Source organism: Pristiophorus japonicus, chromosome 5, assembly GCF_044704955.1.
Source record: "Pristiophorus japonicus isolate sPriJap1 chromosome 5, sPriJap1.hap1, whole genome shotgun sequence".
NCBI lineage: Eukaryota > Metazoa > Chordata > Chondrichthyes > Pristiophoridae > Pristiophorus > Pristiophorus japonicus.
In genome coordinates, this window is record NC_091981.1 from 64,048,141 (window position 1) to 64,070,679 (window position 22,539).

The 22,539-nt window shown below is 42.0% G+C and overlaps 1 protein-coding gene across 9 annotated transcripts in view; it reads right to left on the reverse strand.

Annotated features, from left to right (window-relative positions):
* atxn1a (ataxin 1a) overlaps positions 1-22,539 on the reverse strand; it is a 399,635-nt gene that overhangs the window by 151,453 nt on the left and 225,643 nt on the right. For 8 of the 9 annotated variants that reach the window (XM_070880692.1, XM_070880687.1, XM_070880690.1 and 5 more), the window contains one exon: positions 7,327-7,435. The exons of the other annotated variant lie outside the window; for it this stretch is intronic. The gene's annotated coding sequence lies outside the window, so the exon portion shown is untranslated. The remainder of the gene's footprint in view (positions 1-7,326; positions 7,436-22,539) is intronic. 9 annotated transcript variants of the gene reach the window in all.

Genomic DNA, 22,539 nt, shown 5'->3' on the forward strand with positions numbered 1-22,539 from the left:
CCCTGCTACCATTCAAAGACTACCAGTTTACACGAGAAAGATAAGAACTTCAGGAAGAATCTCAATACAAATACAGCAGCTAAAAGGGGCACAGAGGTTCCTTGAGTGCAATACAAGTCCAAAGTATATATAACAATGTTAAAATATGAGTAAAATAAAAAATAAAATGACAATGCTGATATTTCTCAGTGCATTTATTTATATTAAAATATAAATGAACGTACTGAGATAATGCAAAATGTTCCATTCATAACATCTCTAACAAGACCAGGTTTCTTGTACTTTGGAATGATGGGGTCCAAATTTAGACATTTAACTATACTGTACACAATTTATATTGAACTTCTTCCCAACATTCTTATCTTTCTCTCGTAAACTGGTAGTCAGCTTTCCTGAATTACTATTTTGTTTGTCCTGACAGAAATTACCCAGTATGATTGAGGTACTGAGCAGTATATGACTGAGCCTTCTTTAGATCTTTAAGTGTTACAATGAATTAATAAAAAGTCATTACAGCAGACGTTAAAAAAAATTATGACAGTGGAATATTTGCTTTTATTGCTGTCAGTGGAATATTTGCTTTTTTATTGGCGTCAGTGAGTGAGATGTTTGTGCCATTTGTTCCTTAGCCTCTTTTCCGGGTCTTCTAAGAGGCCAGATTTAATGAATGCAACAGGTTTACATCTCAGAAACTGATGACACAAACAGCTCACCAACATCAATATAAAAGGGCAACATGACGTTCAAAGCAGCATTTATAATTGGCAAACATCATAAATTGGTCTCAAAGTATTAACCTGACTAATTACACACATTTTCTAGTAACTCCATATTAAAGCCAAAAAGAATTCCTTTTGATTCTTCTCACTGCCAGGTGAACATAAAAGATCCAATGGCAGTATTTCAAGGAAGAGCAGGGAAGTTATCCCCAGTGGCCTGGCCAATATTTATCCCTCGATCAACATCATGGAAACAGATTATCTGGTCATTATTATATTGTTGTTTTTTGAGCTTGCTGTGTGCAAATTGGCTGCCACGTTTCCTAAATTACAAGTGACTACACTTCAAAAAGTACTCAATTGGCTGTAAAGCGCTTTAAGACGTCCAGTGCTCATGAAAGGTGCTATATAAATGCAAGTCTTTCTTTATCTTTCATTATACATCTCAAGCTGTTAATATGGTCAGATCTTGGTGTTGTGATTTACAATTTGCCTACCGAACTAGAAACAACCCTTACCAAATCTCCAAGTGTACAAAATTCAAACAGGACAAACCAGCAAAAAATATCTAATGCTAACAGGAGTTAACTGCCAGGGTTTGAGACGGCATTTCGGAATCTCCTTACTTACTTAGTGTATCACTCACAACTTGGGCACTCGTAAACTTTAAATGTGTTGGCATCCCCAGTAATTATCATGTATAACATTTCATTGGAAATGTTATCTGGGTGTGTTGCACATTCATATTATGATCATTACATGAATGAGTCTGAGTCTTGGGCTACAAGGATCTGCATGCACATTATGTCACAAAGCTCCACACACACACACACAAAATTGTTTGTGTGCAAGCACATGCCAGGTAAATTGAGCAAGGGGGAGGGAGGGGAATAAGGAAAGTGAGAAGAATCTCAGTGAAAGTGAATTAACACAATACAATTACCTTTCATTTCTCACCTGAAATTTGATGGAGGCTGATGGGATTAAAATATCAGTCACAAGGTTTTTAGCGGAAATAAAATTGGGCAGTCTTAACCTCGTTCCTAGTGGGCATGAGTCCATAACACAAAACTCCAATAATTGGGCAACGACCGTCATATAACTGCCGCTCTCACTCAGAGAAACAAGATTAGAAATGTCAAATTTGCACTGCTGCAGTACGGGATGCTGTTTGGAAGTTGGGGATACTCACTCAATTTTTGTCAAAGGCCATTCTCATAGTTTCTTCCTTAAAAAGGAACTGTTTGTGCTTTTATTTTAAATGTTTTTTTTTAAATCCATCACTCCAGAGCTAGCAAACTCTTGATTTCTTGTCCACAGACACAGAGCAGGTCTGCTGAGGGCCACAAGAGAAGCCAGTTACTTTAAAAGAATACCACTGGAACAGAGTGGAAGATAAATTTACTCCACCATTTGGCCTTAGACTGGGAGTGCTGGATGGCAGCAATGTGCGCCCTAAAAAGGTAAAGGGTTCCATTTCCCAGCATTAACATGCCTCACTTTGATGAACACAAACAAATTCTCTGTTATGCCTTAGAAATATTCAAAAAGACAAGTCTAATGTGTTGAGAGCCTGCCACTCACTGCAAGATACTGTGAAGACTGGACAAACAAGAGGGTCTCATACAGAATAAGCCTGTTAGGACCACCTTAAACTTCAATCAGGTAGGATACAGTTGGAATGTTGCATTGTTTTTCAGATGAAATATATAACCCAATTATACCAAATCAGAGTTCATGGAGATAGAACCAACTACAGGGTATTTAAATTAGCACACTGTAACCCATCAGTGACAATTCAAGAGTGTTTACTTCCAGAGAAAAAGCTTAGCATTAAATTACAAATAGCTTTGAATTCATATACGATGCGCTAATGGATATAGTCAGGTCACCTAGTTCTCATTTCCCTTTCCTGGTTATCCTCATTGCAACTGTATCTGGTGTAGTAATACCTCATGTTCAGAGTCCAAATAGTGACAGATGACAGATTTTCTAATCCCATTGATTTGCAGCTCATTAATCTGCACGCATTTTACATTATGGGGGTTATCAAACATCATTGATCTCAGCTCCTTAATTGTCTTGGTAAAAACTGAGTCCAGTATCTGATATACTACTGAACCTTTATTCTGAATGTTTCAAGTGCTGTTGTTTACAAATTGTTACTCCTAGTGTGGCAGCAGTAAGCTTTTCTGTCTAAGATGACAATATATCTTATATTTTGGTTAATGTGCCAGTGAGTAGAGCACACTAGAAAATACAGCATTTAATATTTAAACAATATTTAAATGCTTAGGTTCTGCCCACCATACAAAAAGATATGACTGTAAATTCCAAAACTTCAAAGAAAATGCACTCGTTCAGCTCGCAACCATTTAACATCAAGTTGTCTCACCTGGCCGGGGCAAAGTCAGGTGAGACAACCAGCTATCACTGTAAGCAGCTGAGTAGTGCACATGGCAGTCTGAGACTGAACACAGTAAACTGTTTTTGAAGTTTAAAATACACAATTTCTCAAAACAAAATACTGAGTTTGAGAGCACCCCAAATCTTAGACAGACTTGTTGCAGAATCTACATTTACATGTTGTAAAATTTGGTCAGGTTTGCAGAGTTCTCGGGATCCTGGACCCAGCAATGCAGGTCACAAGACTCCATGTTCGATTACCAGTCCATGCTATCTTGCCTGATCTTAGTTGTGGCAACAATTGATCCCGGGCGGCGAGAATGGGGGAGAAATCAGAGAGTTCTCCTGGTCATTATCTAGTGTTAACTACTGGAAAAGACAAGGTGTCGTCAAGTGAGGACAGGATAGAGTTTGGATGTGATGCTCTCCATGGCCAAATTGCTTTTGACTACTCACACTTGAAGAATGGCCACTTGGGTAAGGTGACTGACTGTGCCTGTGGAACTGTACCCTAGCAAAATGTCAGCACCATAAAAGATGGGGAATAAAGTGGCAGAAAATATCTGCAAATATGCATCAGTAATAAATAAACTTAGCAATCCTGCTCCAGTGGCAGAGGTTTCTAGCCTTCTAGGTTTACATTTTGACAAGATTTTAAACAAACGTAATGCGAGCTTCATGAGAAACATCCAGATCTACACAACCCCTGCACAAGTTGAAAGGTTTGCATTTATTCTTTTTGCATGCACAGCTCTAACTAGTGGTAGTCCCTATAATAGCTGCTTCAAGTCACGTTGTGTAAAGTGACATCTGACTGCATCAATCAGCATTAATCACTAAATCCCTGTCAACTTCATTCTCCACCAATAAATTTTTGTATGAGAAAAGAATGATTAATGAAATCTCTCTCCTTTTTGCAAGAACAAAACCCTCTCCCTTTCCTCATGGTATTCTGACTAGCCACATTCCAAAAGCAACTAATAGGGCAATCAATCTTTTATCAGCGCTGCTTTTAAACTGGAAGTTGAGAAAAATCTCCCTCTGCAAGGCATCTCTCCTGCATCTAGAATGTTTCCAATCATGTAATCTCCATTTTAATAATTAATTGTTAATTCTGAATGGTGGGGGGGGGGGGGGGGGGGGGGGGAAAGAGAAAAAGAGAGAGAAGAGGAGGCGAACTCTTTCGGATGAAACGTTAAACCGAGGCACCGTCTGCTCTCTCAAGTGGACAAACGATCCCGTGGCACTATTTTGAGGAAGAGCCGGGGAATTATCCTCAGTGTCTTGGTCAATATTTATTCCTCAATCAACATAACCAAAAAAACACATTATCTGGTCATCATCACATTGGTGTTTCTGGTAGCTTGCTTGTGCGCAAATTGGCTGCCGCATTTCCTACACTCCAAAAGGACTCCTTTGGCTGAAAAGCGCTTTGTGACGTCCGGTGGTCATGAAAGGCACTATATAAATCCAAGTCTTTCTTTCTCTCTCTACGCTACTCCAATTCTGGCCCCGTGCTCATATGGAATATCCAGTCACTCTGCATGACAATGAAAGTGTGATTAATAAAGTGTTGAGCCATGAGGGGATCTGCATTGGGGAATATTTATTCCTATCTTACTAAGCATTCTTCTGGTAGCAACAGTTTCTTCCATTTAAGATTTTAAAAAGGGACAAAATAGATAGGGATTATTCCGCCAGTATTAACTACTAGAGTCACTTCCCTGCAGCAATTTTCTCTACTTTTTTGTCCTGAAATCACTAATTTATGCCTGAATATCATTACTTGACCATCTGTAAACCTCTAATACCTCACCCAAGTGGACACTCTCCAAGTGAGCCTGGACAATGAGTTTCAGCATGTTATCTGACCAGTGCATGAGTTTAGCTCAGTCTTGTAGACACCACCATGCATGAGAACTTCTAGAAAAGTCAACAGGAACCTGATCAATTTGTATTCTATAATAAAAACAGAAAATGCTGGAAATCTCAACGGGTCAGGCAGCAGCTGTGGAGAGAAAGCAGAGTTAATGTTTCGGGGGGCGATGACCCTTCACCAGAACTTGTGTGTTTGGAAAAAACACATTCTTGAAAAGCACTGAAAGGGGGAGGGAAAGAAAGAACAAAAGGGAAGGTCTGTGACAGGGTGGAAGACAGGAGAGATTAGAGAGACAAAAGGGATGATGGGCCAAATTGAAATGGTAATGCCAGGAATTAGAAAAACGTCAGTCAAGATAGGGTGTGAATGGTGAAATAATGACCAGCTGCCATTCGAGACAAGGAGAATCAATTTTTATTCTCCCTAGCTTAGGGCACTGAGACAAGAGAAATAAAAATACATCTTTCTATGAAGTAAAACTGCGAATCACTTATAAGATTCAAAACACAAAGATTGCTTGCTGCAACAGATTCACATCCCTGGTCCGTAAGCAACCCCAAATGATTAGCTTTGTATCCTGCCTGGGATCAGATTTAACTGTTTCTAACATCAGAACAAACAACAAGTCTTCCTGCACTTGCTGCATGAAAGGGTAATAAAGCTTCTCCTCTCTTCTCATAGGCAGTCCCCCTGAGTCGAGGATGACTTCTCCTCTACCTGTCTGGTCTTAACCTCACATCTCTTCTCAGATGTAATTAACTTATAAGAAAAGGAATATAGCATTACTCTATTAACACTGCTATGAGCTTTAAAGGGTGGGAATCTGGGTTCAGACAACTCACATGATAGTCAGACCATGTCCAATCAGCAATACGCAAATTAACCTGACCACTAAAAACCCCAAAATATTAAAATAGTCTTTTTATGATTTGTAATGACAGGTCTCCCTATCCATTACAACAGGTTTTATCCCCAACAAGTTCCCAATCTCAGCCAGAATCAGAGACAACATGCAAAAAACATAACTGGAAAAAATATTGATAACAAACTAGTGAGATTACCATGAATTTTAACCGAACAAACTGATAATCCACATAAACTGCAAAACACTCAGCAGATCAGGCAACATCTGTGAGGAAAGGACAAAGATTAGGTTAACCATTCAGATCTGCAGTATTTTCTGGTTTTGACAAAGGGTCATTGACCTGAAGCGTTAACCTAACCTTTTCCTTTCTCCACAAATGCTGCCTGACCTGTTGAGTGTTTCCACTATTGTGTGTTTATATTTCAGATTTCCAGCATCTGCACTATTTTGCTTTTTGTCTTCCGATTTCAGTTTGTAAAATGGGAACAAACATGCGATGCAAGATGTAGTTTCATAGCAATTCACATTCTATGGGATTAGTAATAAATCCACATTGCTGCTTCTGTTATCAGGTCAGAATTAAAAGCCCCATATTCAAAGCTTTGCTCCATATCCCAAGGCTGTTAACATATTGGGCCCGAATTAGCGACCCTTAATGGCATGGGCGCGTGCACACCTGTAGGGGCCCCGCAAGTTCTGGGTTTAGGTAGGCGAATCGCACGCATCCGAAAGTAAAAGGCCTCCGCGAGCGAAGAGTTGGGCTATTTGCTCAACTTCTGCCCAGTGAATGCCCATGAAATTCTTACGACTGATAAAAACAGGCATAAAACTTTCAATAATTTAAATATTTAAAATCCTGTTAAATAAGGTTTATCTTAGACCCTTTAAAATATGTACATTTATTTTTCAAAAAATAAATTTTGGGTTTTAAATAATTAAATTCCATTTTTATTAATTTTAAATGTGATTAAAAACATATATATTTTAAGTCTGTGTGTGTTTTGGGGGGTATTTCCACTCATACTTATGGTGATTCCATACCTACGGAACTCACCACAAGTATGAAGGGGAATATCCCTACCTTGATTGGTTGGGCCACGTGATCCCAGGGACGTGTGCGAAGCACCTACATCCCTGCGATAAGAGGGCCTCAATGCAGGCCTTCACGTAGAGGCCCAAGACCACAAGTCTCCGGACCACCAGGTAAGTTTGTAGAAATTTTTCAGGTTGGCAGCATCTGCACGCGGGAAGCCTCCGACCACAATTTCTGGGTCACTAAGAAGTCAAGGATGCTGTAGTTCCAGCCCAGCTCATTGACTTTATATATTTTACAAAAGCTGCAATGCATTTTGCAGGCAAACAAAGATAAACTGAAATTTGGTAAATCTTAGCCAATGAACAACAGGCACTGGTAAATAATCTCTAACAGAATATAATGAAACGAAAATACAACATACCACATGAAATGCAGTTCTTCAGGCAGCATCCATCAGAAGACAGAACTCTCTGGTGTGTCCATTAGATCACAAACCTTCAGTATGTATCTTAAGCGCAAATGGTAAATGTCTGGGAACCATGAACAGAGAAAACACCAATCATTATGTTATCAGACAACAATGTAAAATGTATTGCAAATAATTTTCATTGTACTTTGAGGATTTCTATAACATCTGTGCTTGGGGAGGATGCCAGTATCATCCAGAGTCTAAATTAAAAAAGGACATGCAGCCTTTTAATTTGACAATACACAGTGTACTGCAACCTACACACACCTAGTACCGTTAAAGCAACTAATTATCATAATGTTTTCAGGAGGGATGGAAATCAACACTGAACAGGAATTGGGAAGAGAATTCGAGAAGGCAACTGAAGAGGCACGTTTTGAGAAGGCTTATGTAGGAGGGGAAATTTGCAACAAGGCAGAGGGGTTAGGAAGAGAATTCCTAATGTGTATGCTGGGAGCTCTGGATTAGTTGGAATTCGTGGAACTCGTGAAACTGGCAAGGACAATGCTGGAAAAAAAAAAATCAAGCCTCGAGGGTTTCAGCAAAGCTAGGGGGTGTGGTAGGGATGAGGATGGGTGATGTTTCTACGGTGAAAATAGACACAGTCTTAGTGATGAACTGGATCATTGATTGGTGGTCAGCTCAGAGTCGAACAGGAGATCTGTACTGTCAGATTTACTCCTAACGGAGTACCAGGGGAACGGATGAATTCAGGCTAAAGTTCAGAGTTTCTGTTGATAACCAAACACAATTGGTTTGATTTCAGCAATGTTTAGCTGAAAGAAGTTCTGGCTTATGGACAGTATCAGACAGCATGGCAACAGTTGTGGAGTTGAAGGTGATGGTGGAAAGTAAAGCTGGGTGTTGTCAGTTGAGAGCTATTATTGTAGACTACGTTTATCAGCTGAGAGTGAAATAAAACAGAAATACATAACATGTTGTTTCACTTATCTGGTCAACCTTTGAAAAATAAAACAAATTCAAAGTTTAGAAAATTTAACAATCTTTTAGCACTACAGAAACAAATGCTTTGTGCTCCCACCCACCATCGTTATAAATGTATAGCAAAGTTTGGTGAAAAATCAGATCCCAATATAGTACTTGACAGTTTTCAACCTTGGACCAATTTGCCAGGCTATTTCACATTTGGATCAGGATTTACAAGAAATGAGGATACAAATAACCGATTTGCAAATCACTGTACCACAGCCCATACAATCAATTAACAACAATTGAAATGAACAAGCACAGAAAGCCTTCAAATATTTTATATGAAACAGTTATTATATAAAGAAAAATACAGGGCTATGGGCAAGAGAGCAAGACAGTGTGGTTAATTTTGGATTGTTCCAGCAGAGCTGGCACAGACACAATGGGCCAAATTAGACTTAAACAAAAATACTTTCATGGACTGAAGGAAGATAATTCATAGAAGAACAGAGACATATCATGCACATTTAAATACTACAAAAGTTGCTTTTAGAGCAGCTAAAAGGTCAATGGAGAAGATAGTAGTAGATAAAATGTCTTGGCTCAGTGGTAGCACACTTGCCTCTGAATCAGAAGATTGTGGGCTCAAGTCCCACATCAGAGACGAGTACAAAATCTAACCCGACACTTCAGTGCAGTACTGAGGGAGTGCTGCACTGTGGAGTTGCTGTCTTTCGGATAAGACGTTAAACCGAGGCCATTTGCTCCCTCAGCCAACATTTTCCCTCAATCAACACGACTTTTTAAAAAAAAGATTATCTAGTAATTATCTTATTGCAGTTCGTGGGAGCTTGGTGAATGCAAATAGCTGCCACATTTCCTAGGTTACAACAAACCGTGATTAAACAAAAATACTTCATTGGCTGTAAAGAGCCATAGGATGTCCTACAGTCATGCAAGGCACTATAGAAATTTTCTTTAAGTTCGATAAATGCAGTGTTATTCACATGGAATATCGTTAAATATACTTGTATCCTTTTGTTTTTTTAATTCATTCACTAGCTGTGGGAGTCATTGGCAAGGGCAGCATTTATTTCCATCGAGAAGGTTGTTGTGGTGAGCCGCCTTCTTGAACTGCAGTAGTGCTGTTAAGGAAGGGAGTTCCAGGATTTTGACCCAGCAACATTGAAGGAACAGAGATATATTTCCAAGTCAGGATGGTGTGTGACATGGAGGGGAACTTGCAGGTGGTGGTGTTCCCATGTGCCTGCTGCCCTTGTCCTTCTCGGTAGAGGTCGCGGGTTTCAGAGGTGCTGTCGAAGAAGCTTTTGTGAGTTACTGCAATGCATCTTACAGATGGTGCACAGTGCAGCTACCTTAAGACAATGGTGGAGGGAGTGAATATTTAAAGTGGTGGATGAAGTGCTGATCAAGCAAGCTGCTTTGGCCTGGATGGTGTCGAGCTTCTTGAATGTTGTTGGGAGCTGCACACATCCAGGCAAGTGGAAAGTATTTCATCACAAACCTGACTTGTGTATTGTAGGTGGTGGAAATACTTCGAGGATTCAGGAGGGGAAGCACTCATCACAGAATACCCAGCCTCTCACTTGCTTTTGTAACCACAGCGTGTGTGTGGCTGGTCCGTTGCATTTGATGACGACCCACAGGATACTGATGGTTAAGGATTCATAGAAACATAGAAAATTAGTGCAGGAGTAGGCCATTTGGCCCTTCGAGCCTGCACCGCCATTCAATAAGATCATGGCTGATCATTCCCTCAGTACCCCTTTCCTGCTTTCTCTTCATACCCCTTGATCCTCTTAGCCGTAAGGGCCATATCTAACTCTCTCTTAAATATATCCAATGAACTGGCATCAACAACTCTCTGCGGCAGGGAATTCCACAGGTTAACAACTCTGAGTGAAGAAGTTGCTCTTCATCTCAGTCCTAAATGACCTACCCCTTATCCTAAGACTCTGTCCCCTGGTTCTGGACTTCCCCAACATCGGGAACATTCTTTCCACATCTAACCTGTCCAGTCCCGTCAGAATCTTATACATTTCTATGAGATCCCCTCTCATCCTTCTAAACTCCAGTGAATAAAGGCCCAGTCTCTCCTCATATGACAGTCCAGCCATCCCTGCAATCAGTCTGGTGAACCTTCGCTGCACTCCCTCAATAACAAGAACGTCCTTCCTCAGATTAGGAGACCAAAACTGAACACAATATTCCAGGTGAGGCCTCACTAAGGCCCTGTACAACTGCAGCATGACCTCCGTGCTCCTATACTCAAATCCCCTAGCTATGAAGGCCAACATACCATTTGCTTTCTTCACCGCCTGCTGTACTTGCATGCCAACTTTCAATGACTGATGAACCATGACACCCAGGTCTCGTTGCACCTCCCCTTTTCCTAATCTGTCGCCATTCAGATAATATTCTGCCTTCATGTTTTTGCCCCCAAAATGGATAATCTCACATTTATCCACATTATACTGCATCTGCCATGCATTTGCCCACTCACCTAACCTGTCCAAGTCACCCTGTTACCATTCGATGATGGTAATGCCATTGAATGTCAAGGGGAGATGGTTAGAGTTTCTCTTGTTAACATAACATAAGAAATAGGAGCAGGAGCAGGCCATTTGGCCCCTCGAGCTTGCTCCACCATTCAATATGATCATGCCTGATCTGATCATGGACTCAGCTCCACTTCCCTTGTCTGTCTGCACCTTAAATATATTCAATGACCCAGCCTCCACGGCTCTCTGGGGCGGAGAATTTCGTAGATTTACAACCCTCAGAAGAAATTCCTCCTCATCTCAGTTTTAAGTGGCGGCCCCTTATTTTAAGACGATGTCCTCTAGTTTTAGTTTCCCCGATGAGTGGAAATATCCTCTCTGCATCCACCTTGTCGAGCCCCCTCATTATCTTATATGTTTCAATAAGATCACCTTTCATTCTTCTGAACTCCAATGTTTATAGGCCCAACCTACTCAACCTATCCTCATAAGTCAACCTCCTCATCTCCAGAATCAGCCTCCAATGCAAGCATATCCTTCCTTAAATACGGAGACCAAAACTGTACGCAGTATTCCAGGTGTGGCCTCACCAATAACCTGTACAGTTGTAGCAGGACTTCTCTGCTTTTATACTCTACCCCCTTGCAATAAAGGCCAACATTGCATTTGCCTTCCTGTTTACGTGCTGTACCTGCATACTAACTTTTTGTGTTTCGTGCACAAGGACCCCCAGGCCTCTGTGTACTGCAGCACTTTGAAATTGTTAGAGATAGTCATTGCCTGGGGCAAAGTTACTTGCCACTTTTCAGCCCAAACCTGAATGTTGTCCAGGTCTTGCTGCATATGGGCACAGACTGCTTCATTATCTGAAGAAAAACACTACAATTATTACCGAATATCCTCACCTCTGACCTTATGATGGAGGGAAGGTCATTGATGAAGGAGTGGAAGATGGTTGGGCCTAGGATACTGCCTGAGGAACTCCTGCAGCATTGTCCTGGGCTGAGATGATTGGCCTTCAACAACTACCTTGTGCTAGGTATGCCTCGAGGCAGTGGAGAGTTTTCCCTCCGATTCCCATTGACTTCAGTTTTACTAGAGCTCCTTGGTGACACACTCAGTCAAATGCTGCTTGATATCAAGGGCAGTCACTCTCTCCTCAAATCTGGAATTCAGCTCTTTTGTCCATCTTTGGACCAAGACTGTAATGAGGTATGGAGCAGAATGATCCTGATAGAATTCAAACTGAGCATCTGGTAGCAAGTTATTGGTGAGCAAGTACAGTTTGATAGCAGTGTTGACAATATCTTCCATCAATTTGCTGATGATTGCGAGTCGGCTGATAGCGCAGTAATTGGCAGGATTGGATTTGTTCTGTTTTTTTGTGACATACCTGGATAGTTTTCCACATTGTCAGGTAGATGAAGTGTTGTAGCTGTACAGGAACAGCTTGGCTAGAGGCATGGCTAGTTCTGGAGCACAAGTCTTTAGCACAACAGCCGGGATGTTGTTGGGGCTTTTGCCGGTGTGCTCAGCCATTTTTTCATATCACATAGAATGAATTGAATGGCTGAATACTGGCATCGGTGATGGAAGAGACCTCAGGAGGAGGTAGAGGTGGATCATCCACTTGGCACTTCTGGCTGAAGATGGTCCTGAATGCTTCAGCCTTATTTTTGCTCTCACATGCTGGGCTCCGTCATCTTTGAGGATAGAGATGTTCATGGAGCCTCCTCCTCCGTTATTTGTTAAATTGTCCACCATTCTTCACGACTGGTTCTAGCAGGACTGCGGAGCTTTGATCTGATCGTTGGTGTGGAATTGCTTAGCTATATCTATAGCATGCTGCCTCCACTGTATAGCATGTATGTAATCCTGTGCTGTAGTTTCACCAGGTTGGCACCTCAATTTTAAGTACACCTGATGCTGCTCCTGGCATGCTCTTCGACACTCTTCATTGAACCAGGTTTGAGTCCGACCCGGCATTCAGTGCGGCAGCCCCGACCTGCAAGGACCATCAGCAGGTCGGGGTCTTCAAAAGGAGCAGCGTGGAGCATATCACTTCAAGTTACAGCGTGAGCCGGTTCAGGAGGGCGACGGCTGTAAAGAGGGTGACTAGATTGGACGTCACCAAGGTCCAGGTCGCTGATTGGAGCGTGGGTTAGTACAGCAGGAGCAGCAAAGTCGGGCGAAGGAGCAGCGAGAGATTGTAAATCGACGTGATAGGGGCTCAGAAGAGGCGAGGGCCCAGGGGCAGCACGGGCCAGCCCTCACTACAATATGTGCGCACTAGGTCCGTGCAGCAGAGCTGGTCTCCAGTCATCTTGACTAATCCTCGCCACTGGACCAAGACCTAGCTCTGCCAAACCTGTGTGATGGCTGGTGTGTAACGGCCACTACATGTAAGACAAATCCACACAGAGGCATCTCCACCCTTCAATATGTAGTTCGGGACCTGGAATATTAGGTCCTTCATTGAAACACCTGCGAACTCATCACCACGACGACGACGACGATAATATTAATAATGGCTGAATTTGCCGGTCCACGAGGTTACAGATGATGGTGGAATACAATTCTGCTGCAGCAATCATGGATGCCTAGTTCTGAGCTGCTAGATCTGTTCTTAATCTATCCCATTTAGCACGAGTGGTAGTGCTACACATCATAATGGAGGGTGTCCTCAGTGTGAATACAGGACTTCGTCTCCACAAGGACTGTACGGTGGTCACCAATGCACCCCCTAAGGTGCATGGCCGCACATCAATCAGGAGGTCCATTGTAGGCCACTCACAAGCTGTTGTCACTGGCAGATGCTTCGCAGCAAATTTAAAGGGACCACACACACCAAAAAAAATTAGAGGGAACAGCGGTGGTACTCCTAGTGCGCACATATTGTAGTGAGGGCTGGCCCGTGCTGCCCCTGAGCCCTCGCCTCTTCTGGGCCCCTATCACGTCGATCTACAATCTCTCGCTGCTCCTTCGCCCCGACCTTGCCGCGCCTGCTGTACCTACCCACGCTCCAATCAGCGACCTGGACCTTGGTGACGTACATGGGCAGATATATCTGCAAGAGGTAGATTGTTAAGGACACGGTCAAAATTTTTTTTTCCCCCTCGTGTTGGTTCTCATCACCTGTCGCAAGTATGATGATATCAGGCTATTGACAGACTACTCGGTGGGACAGCACTCTCAATTTTGGCACGTATTCAGATGTTCGTGAGGAGGACTTTAGGTTGGGTGTGCGCCTTTGTCGTGTCCCAGTCCGAAGCCTAGGTCGATGCCGGGTGGTCCATCCAGTTTATTCTCAATATACTTTGTCATAGCAGTTTTTGATATAACTGAGTGGCTTGCTAGGCAATTTCAGAAGGCAATCAAGAGAGTTAACCACATTGCTGTCGTTCTGGAGTCACATATAGGCCAGACCGGGTAAAGACTGCAGGTTTCCTGCTCTAAAAGGGCATTAGTGAACCAGTTGGGTTTTTACAACTGTAGAAATATGCAGGCTATGGCAACACAAGATGGGAAGACTCGAGAGTAAGTTTAAGGTGCCTTGAACATAGAAATGAATTACCAATTGAAACTGAAGTTTGTCAATCCTTCCTTAGCATAGCCAGTAACAATTATAAACTAATCATGGAAAATAATAATAGTATGAACTAATCACCAGGGCACAGACAAATGTGTAATCAAAGGAGATGGGACAGATTATAGAATAGTATAAACCAGGAGGGGGAACCCCACCTAGGCAGCGAGACTCTCGGCAGCGAGACCCTCGGCAGCGAGACCCTCGGCCCCACCCAAGAGAAATTGGACCTTAAGCTGGGAGCTTAAAGCAGGACACGAGAGAAACCGGACCTTAAGCTAGGAGCTTAAAGCAGGACACCAGTGGCGGAGATTGATCACCTCTAACGGTTAATACAAGCATAAGTACTGACGCTTATGTGCTATTTTATACATTGTTTGCGCTTTAATTCTACTTTGGGAAATAAAGTTTATTTTCTTTCAATACTCGAAGTCCCACTAAATTATTGCGACTGTAGTTACTAAATAACCACCGAGTAAACCGTCTACAAACCTAGTGAGTTTTGGGCAACACAACAGTTTCATGGACTTCTTTGCTGATACAAGCTTTTTAGTCCAGATTTTTTTAATTAACTGAATTTAAATTCTCCAACTCCTGTGGTGGAATTTGGAATCATGTCTCTGAATCATTAGCCCAAAGCCTCTAGATTACCAGTCCAGTAACATAACCGCTATGCCATCGTACCCGTAAGAGTCCTGAACTTAAGGAAAGGTAACTTCAATGATATGAGACATGAATTGGCTAGAATAGATTGGCGAATGATACTTAAAGGGTTGACAGTGGATGGGCAATGGCAAACGTTTAAAGATCACAGGGATGAACTTCAAGAATTGTACATCCCTGTCTGGAGTAAAAATAAAACGGGGAAGGTGGCTCAACCGTGGCTAACAAGGCAAATTAAGGATAGTGTTAAATCCAAGGAAAAGGCATATGCATTGGACCTGCAGCAAACCTGAGGACTGGGAGAAATTTACAATTCAGCAGAGGAGGACAAGGGGTTTAATTAGGAGGGGGAAAATTGAGTATGAGGGGAAGCTTGCTGGGAACATAAAAACTGACTGCAAAAGCTTCTATAGATATGTGAAGAGAAAGATTAGTGAAGACAAACGTAGGTCCCTTGCAGTCAGAATTTATAATGGGGAACAAAGAAATGGCAGACCAATTGAACAAATACTTCGGTTCTGTCTTCACGAAATACTAGGGGACCAAGGTCTAGCGAGAAGGAGGAGCTGAAGGAAATCCTTATTAGTCAGGAAATTGTGTTAGGGAAATTGATGGAATTGAAGGCCAATAAATCCAGAGTCTGATAGTCTGCATCCCAAAGTACTTAAGGAAGTGGCCCTAGAAATAGTGGATGCACAGCCTATCGACTCTGGATTAGTTCCTATGGATTGGAAGGTAGCTAATGTAACACCACTTTTTAAAAAAGGAGGAGAGAAAATGGGGATTTATAGACCAGTTAGCCTGACACCAGTAGTGGGGAAAATGTTGGAATCAATTATTAAAGATGAAATAGCAGCGCATTTGGAAAGCAGTGACAGGATCGGTCCAACTCAGCATGGATTTATGAAAGGGAAATCATGCTTGACAAATCTTCTAGAATTTTTTTTGAGGATGTAACTAGTAGAGTGGACGAGGGAGAACTAGTGGATGTGGTGTATTTGGACTTTCAAAAGGCTTTTGACAAGGTCCCACACAAGAGATTGGTGTGCAAAATTAAAGCACATGGTATTAGGGGCAACATACTGACATGGATAGAGAACTGGTTGGCAGACAGGAAGCAGAGAGTCGGGATAAACGGGTTCTATTCAGAAAGGCAGGCAGTGACTAGTGAGGTGCCGCAGGGCTCAGTGCTGGGACCCCAGCTATTTACAATATACATCAATGATTTAGATGAAGGCATTGAGTGTAATATCTCCAAGTTTGCAGATGACACTAAGCTGGGCAGCGGTGTGAGCAAAAAAGAGGATGCTAAGAGGCTGCAGGGTGACTTGGACAGGTTAGGTGAGTGGGAAAATGCATGGCAGATGCAGTATAATGTGGATAAATGTGAGGTTATCCACTTTGGGCAAAAACATGAAGGCAGATTATCTGAATGGCGGCAGATTAGGAAAAGGGGAGGTGCAACAAGACCTGGGTATCATGGTACATCAGTCATTGAAAGTTGGCATACAGGTACAGCAGGCGGTGAAGGCAGCAAATGGCATGTTGGCCTTCATAGCTAGGGGATTTGAGTATAGGAGCAGGGAGGTCTGACTGCAGTTGTACACGGCCTTGGGTGAGGCCTCACCTGAAATAGTGTGTTTAGTTTTGGTCTCCTAATCTGAGGAAGGACGTTCTTGCTATTGAGGGAGTCCAGCGAAGGTTCACCAGACTGATTCCCGGGATGGCAGGACTGACATATGAGGAGAGACTGGATTGACTGGGCCTGTATTCACTGGAGTTAAGAAGGAGGATAAGGGATCTCAGAAACGTATAAAATTCTGACGGGACTGGACAGGTTAGATGCAGGAAGAATGTTCCCGATGTTGGGGAAGTCCAGAACCAGGAGTCACAGTCTAAGGATAAGGGGTAAGCCATTTAGGACCGAGATGAGGCAAAACCTCTTCACTCAGAGAGTTGTTAACCTGTGGGATTCTCTACTGCAGAGAGTTGTTGATGCCAGTTCGTTAGATATATTCAAGAGGGAGTTAGATATGGCCCTTACGGCTAAAGGGATCAAGGGGTATGGAGTGAAACCAGGAAAGAGGTACTGAAGTGAATGATCAGCCATGATCTTATTGAATGGTGGTGCAGGCTTGAAGGGCCGAATGGCCTACTCCTGTACCTATTTTCTATGTTTCTATGTTTCTATGTTTCAACAACATAAAAGAATTTAAGTGTTGAGAAGGAAAGAGATCTCAGTATTATTGTACGCAATACAACATGCATTCATAGAGCGCCTTTAATTAGGAAAATGTCCAAAGGCACTTCACCAGGCCAAAGGAGATACTCCGAGGGATGACTAAAGGTCTGGTCATAGAGCTAGGTTTTAAGAAGGGTCTTAAAGAAGGATAGAGAGGTGGAGAAGTTTTTAGAGGGAATTCCAGAGCTTTGGGCGTATCCAGCTGAAGGCACAGTCACAAATGGTGAGACGAAGGAAAAGGGGGATGCGCAAGAGGCCAAAGTTGAGGAGTTATAGGGCTGCAGGAGGTTAGAGATTGAAAGGGAGGTGGCGAGCAGTAGAGTCCCAGAGAGATTCAGTTGGGTTCAGGATGACCCTGAAGCAATAGAAAGAAAAGCACGACTGCTGAACATGGGCAAGCTGGATCTGATGTTAGGCTGCCAGGCCTCTCATAAGTTGTGTGTTCTGGTCTCTGATCCATAAAGACAAGATTATTGTATTATCGAGGATCTGATGGAGACCAAGTTGATTGAAAATAGAGGCGTAACAGTTATTGAGCAGATCTACAGAAGGGTCCAAAAGGAGTAGGATTTGGAAAGGGCACTGGTGAGGGAGATTGGGGAATGAGGGTAATCTGCATTGAATCGAGTGAAGCAGCAGCACAAGAATAATTCTGTTGCCGCTGTTATTTATGGGCAAAAAGTAAGCCATTTGAAGAACAGAACCACATGTTTCGAGACTCAAGATAATGATACAAATAAGTTTCTCACATAATTATGCAAGTTCTGTTGTTTTTGGAACCTTGCCAAAACATAGTACATTTTTATCATACAGTTGCTTCAACTTCAGCTAACATGGCATTTATTTCAGTTGAATTTAAATCTATGCCGTTGGAAAGTACGGTTGACTGGATAAATGTACGCCTGATCTAAGTCTAGAAATTTAAAAAAAATTAAACCCTTTTGCATTCACACTCCTCTTGCACAGTATCCCTGAGTCATTCTCATTCATTTTTGTGTGCATATGCTATCTCTCTCTTACAACCATAAATGCGAACAAAAATGTTTGCACTTATCTATTTTCAAGAGCTCAACACAGCCACTCAGCACAATAAATATAATTGCTTTGTTGCTCGATCTTATCCATTGAATCATTGAAGTTTACAGACTTGAAGGAGGCCATTTGGCCCAGAGGAGGGCCCCCTCAGGCACCAGTGAGGCCTTTCTTCCCATTTCCCAACCATCCTGTGGCCTCTCAGTGATATTGTCAATTAATGCCAAGCTAGGGCAATTTTGTACTGTAAGCTTGCTCACTGCGAACTTACTTGTGCCTCTCCAGACCCTTATAGCCAACTTTTATCCCATCTAGCTGAGCGCATTTTGAACCCATGCCTGCCAAAAAATCTTGTGTGTACACCTTGTCAAACCCAAAGCTGAGCTGTCAGGGTGTTCCTCACTTTGGCGATAAGGCAACATACGAACTGGCAGACCACTCCATATCCAACTCAGTAACTTAATATAGGACCACAGTAAACATTACAAAAATATATTCCAAATACAATAAATGGAGCCACAAATGCAGTTTTCTGCATGCTCGCTGAGAGGAGCTGGCAGCAAACCAGACTCCCCATCCACCCTTTTCCTTCAACGACTGTCTGATCCACCTGTGACAGAGAGTGTAATTCCCGTATTGGACTGTACAGTCACCCAAGAACTCATTTTTAGAGTGGCAGCAAGTCTTCCTCGATTTCGAGGGACTGTCTATGATGACGATGTGCACCACACCACACCAGTTTAGACAGTATATGTTGTGATTGACAAATAACATGAGGGAAACTTTAAAAAAAAATGTGTGTGTAAAAACAGAATTAACTGCATTTTGTCTAAAAAGGAATACAAAGTTACACACCAGCATTTTCTGCAGCATACAGTTTTCTTACCAGTAGCAGCTGGATGAAATTTTCAGAGTCAGCTGTTACAGGAAACAAACCTTCCTGAAAAATGTCCGACCGTGGTGACAACACCCCTTTAAGCAGCAATTCCTTCATAGTCCTGCTCATACTTTAAAACTGCTACTGAGGCTGGGATTCAGCCAAACAATTTCAGTACTCACTGCATCGTCACCACAGCGCAGTCCTGGGGAGCCAAGCATTCTGTGTTTTATGAAAATGTGTATTCTGGTGGATGGCCTATAATGCAACATAAACTGGAAGGAAGCCAAGAGTCGTATCCTTAACATAGCGTTAAAGCTGACATGCTTATATTGTGGGTGGAGTATAGTTTGCATCTGTAATCAGATGGCCACTTGCCTTGAGGAGCTGCTTTCAGATCCAAAGGTTATCAATCCAACAGTTTTAAATAAAACAAAAGATCGCCCACTGAAAAGATTAAGGGTGCAAAGCCAGAACTCTCAAATTTAATTGTTTGTTTCCTGCTCATGATTCTCCAAGCTATGCTGTATGCTACACATCAGATGTTTTGGCTGCAAATCCATTTGTACTTATCTTAACTAGTTTTAAAATGCTTTCACCTCAACAAAAAGTTTTTAGTTTGATATGTCAAAAATAGAACCTAGATTTGTCAAAAGTGCTGTTTAGAACTTAAGTTTATTTTAGATATTTCTCCCGATAATTTTTTTTTATAAATCACAGTGAATATCTCACAGACTAAACATCCATGTGTGAAATGAAGCCTTGTACGAAGCCTTGTAGCATTTATTTCACTGATTCCACTGAGCAAGCGCCAGGGACAAGTCTCAAAGTACAGTAAGCACAAATGAATGATAGTGATTCTGGTATCATGTGCCAATTCATGGAAAAAGGCATATGCCAGAAAACCATTAATGTAACACAAATATAGCAGTATGAGTGGTTTCCTTTCAGGCCCATGTAAAAAAAAAATCAAATTTACTACACTGCAGCTCCTTGCCGTGACTGCTGCTTATTCCACATGGCAATCATCAGCTCTGCACCAGTTATAAATCTTCAACGACCAAGACTTTTACGCACGCCATTGTGGTATTTCAGAACTGTGAACAGTGCCTGAAAACTCATAATTTCGGAAATTCTCAAACTTTTTTGAGTTTTATAATAGTAATTCAAGGTCATTTTTAATGCACTCTGAATTTCCGTTAGTTAAGCCTGCAATCTTGCCAACATTTCTGCTGCTGTTAGCAATAGCAAACACTACTTAATTGTGTCATGACAGTACGTTTAAACACCATCAGAACATATTCCAAAAACACATGGGCAAAATAACAACTTGTATTTATACAGCACCTTTAACGTAGTAAAACGTCCCACAGGAGTATAAGACGACAAAAATTTAAACCGAGCTACACAAGAGGAAATTAGGGCAGATGACCAAACAGGCAAGTTTTAAGGAGCATCTTAAAGGGAGGAAGAGAGGTAAAGAGGCGGAGAGGTTTAGAAAGGGAGTTCCAGAGCTTAGGGCCTAGACAGCTGAAGGCATGGCCACTGCCACTGATGGTTGAGCGATTATAAACAGGGATGCTCAAAAGGGAAATTGGGGAGTGCGGATATCTGGGGGGGGGGGGGGGGGGGTGAAGGAGATTCTAGAGATCGGGAGGGGTGAGGCCATGGAGGGATTTGAAAACAATTTTGAGAATTTTGAAATCGAGGCGTTGCTTAACCAGGAGCCAATGTAGGTCAGCGAGCATAGAGGTGATAGGTGAACGGAACTTGGTGCGAGTTAGGACACGGGCAGCCGAGTTTTGGATGACCTTATGTTTACATAGGATAGAATGTGGGAGGCCAGCCAGGAGTGCGTTGGAATAATCAAGTCTAGAGGTAACAACGGCATGGATGAGGATTTCAGCAGATGAGCTGAGGCAGAGACAGGCAACGTTACGGAGGTGGAAAAAAGCGGTTTTAGTTATGGCATGGATATGCGGTTGGAAGCTCATTTCAGGATCAAATATGACATCATATGGTTGCGAACAGTCTCGTTCAGCCTCAGACAGATGCTAGGGAGAGGGCGATGGAGTCAGTGGCTAGGGAACAGAGTTTGTGGCAGGGTCCAAAGACAATGGCTTCGGTCTTCCCAATATTTAATTGGAGAAAATTTCCGCTCATCCAGTACTGGATGTTCTCTCCTCCTCCTCCTCCTCCTCCTCCTCCTCCTCCTCTCCCAGCATTCCTGTCAGAATATGCATTGGTGTCTACTTAAATAGATTTTTGACTTTTTAAATGAAGGTGGGTGGATCAAATGATTCAATGTGATGAAATACTAATTTAAAACATTACTGTTCCTTTTAATGTCTGACCTCCAACCAGCCAGTTGCTGTGAGCTAAGCCTGGTCACCTATATCTGTAACTGCAGCAACAGGCATGGCCCTGCAACTTGCCTTGGAGCACAACCACCCTGCACATCAAAAGGAAGGCTTAGTGGAGACTTTCTGAAGACATCAAATTCTCAGTCTGGATATAAAAATTTCACTATTACTTTTCCACTACTGTTTCTTGACAAAACGACAATATAATTTCTCTTAGCAATCATCTTTTAAAGTCACTAAACTGATCTTAAAAACAATACCAAAAACACTCTTCAGCCCCCAGAGGCCGACAGGCTTCCTCAATTTTTCAAATAAGGCAAGTTTATAAGAGATCCTTATATTATCACACACTGTGTTGCAAGAGCAATTTTTAATTTGAAATGTTGACTTTATACTGCAAGGAACTGCAAAATAAAGATATGTGAACGACATCACTCTTCCAATTGATAAGACTGTACAAAATGGCTCCACTCTACCTGATCAGACTTTTCCTGTATACACACACAGGTGTGACTATATCATGCAAAGTCTAGAAACAATAACATGTCTGAAGTTTTGTGCATTCTCTCAGGTGCATATAAAATGGATATTGAATTATTTAACAACAACGCTTCCCATCTCCTTTTACTTCTCTTTTTAGTCTTTGTGCTGCCATTTCACTTAGTTGAAGCACTGTTCCCTCCCCACAATGAGTCATAATGCGTTCTGATGTCTCTAAACAACAGCATTAAGATGTGTGGGTTAAATGATGCATTGGATTAAACGGTACTTTAAGACACTACGTTTCCTTTCTAGTTTTACCATTTTTGCTTGCTTTTTCTAACTTTGTTTTCTCTCTCATTTTCTCCCTCTCATCTTATTTCTGACCTCACTGCCCTCTGAATTATTGCCAACACAATCATTTCATTAGTGACCATGAGATAATACACTATAAATGATTGCACAAAAAC